Here is a 1,282-nt window from a genome sequence, read left to right on the forward strand (position 1 = left end):
CACTAAATACAGTGTGTGTGTGTGTGTGTGTGTGTGTGTGTGTGTGTGTGTGTGTGTCTCACCAGGTACTCAAACACCAACGTGAGGGACTTCTGTGTGTGGATGATGTCATGAAGCGTGACGATGTTAGCGTGTTTCAGATCCTTCAACAGAGACACTGAGGGAGAAAACACAGGTGAAGTGAACACACTGAAAACACACAGCGTGTAATAAACACACACACTACAGTAGTAGTACTGATACTATATTACTACAGATACTGTAGTAGTACTGATACTATAGTACTACAGATACTGTAGTACTACTACTACTGTAGTACTACTGATACTGTAGTACTACTGACTACAGTAATAAAACAAATATTGTAGTAATACTGATGCTATTGGACTGTATTGTAGTATGAGTACTGTAGTGCAGTATTAGTACTTTAGTACTGTAGTATCGGTACTTTAGTATTGTAGTATAAAATCAGTACTGTAGTACCTTCTCTGATTGCAGTACATGGAGCTCCTTCTTCATGTTCCAGTCGAATTTCCTTCAGAGCCACAAGGTTTTCAGTCAGTTTACTGCGACCTTTATACACTGTAGCGTAGGTCCCCTACAGACAGGTGAGAAAGAGACAGGTGAGAGCAGGACAGGTGAGACAGACAGGTGGGAGTGGGACAGGTGAGACAGACAGGTGAGAGCAGGACAGGTGAGAGAGAGACAGGTAAGACAGACAGGTGAGACAGACAGGTGAGAGCGGGACAGGTAAGACAGACAGGTGAGAGCGGGACAGGTGAGACAGACAGGTGGGAGCAGGACAGGTGAGAGAGAGACAGGTGAGAGAGGGACAGGTGAGACTGACAGGTGAGAGAGGGACAGGTAAGACAGACAGGTGAGAGAGGGACAGGTAAGACAGACAGGTGAGACAGACAGGTGAGAGGGAGAGACAGGTGAGACAGAAAGTTAAGAAAGACAGGTGAGACAGTGAGGTGACAGGGAGACAGGTGAGAGAGAGTTTAACTTAAAAATATTCAAATTCTAGTGCTTTAAGCCCTTTGTTGTTTTGTTTAGTACTTGTACACGTCGGTACGTATGACATAACTGACAATAAAGTTGACATGTCTTTGAAACTTAAACAGCTGGAGATGAAAATAAATAAACATGAACACAAGTACAATCATGTGTGTCGTCACCTCTCCCAGTTTGTCCAGTTTGATGTACGTTTCTAGTTTCCCAAAACCAATCTCTGACTGCAGACAGACAGAGAGAGAGAGAGAGAGAGAGAGAGAGAGAGAGA

The 1,282-nt window shown here is 44.0% G+C and overlaps 1 long non-coding RNA gene across 1 annotated transcript; it reads right to left on the reverse strand.

The window, feature by feature from the left end:
- Positions 1 to 128: 128 nt before the first annotated feature.
- On the reverse strand, positions 129 to 1,236 carry LOC147819660 (uncharacterized). Its single transcript, XR_015436734.1, has 3 exons — positions 1,179 to 1,236; positions 484 to 842; positions 129 to 157 (listed from the first exon to the last, which is right to left on the reverse strand). It is a non-coding gene; the product is annotated as an uncharacterized LOC147819660 (long non-coding RNA).
- Positions 1,237 to 1,282: the final 46 nt, after the last annotated feature.

This window comes from Seriola lalandi, unplaced genomic scaffold (assembly GCF_002814215.2).
Source record: "Seriola lalandi dorsalis isolate HSWRI2012SDOR001 ecotype SW California unplaced genomic scaffold, Sedor1 jcf7180002050966, whole genome shotgun sequence".
Classification (NCBI taxonomy): Eukaryota; Metazoa; Chordata; class Actinopteri; order Carangiformes; family Carangidae; genus Seriola; species Seriola lalandi.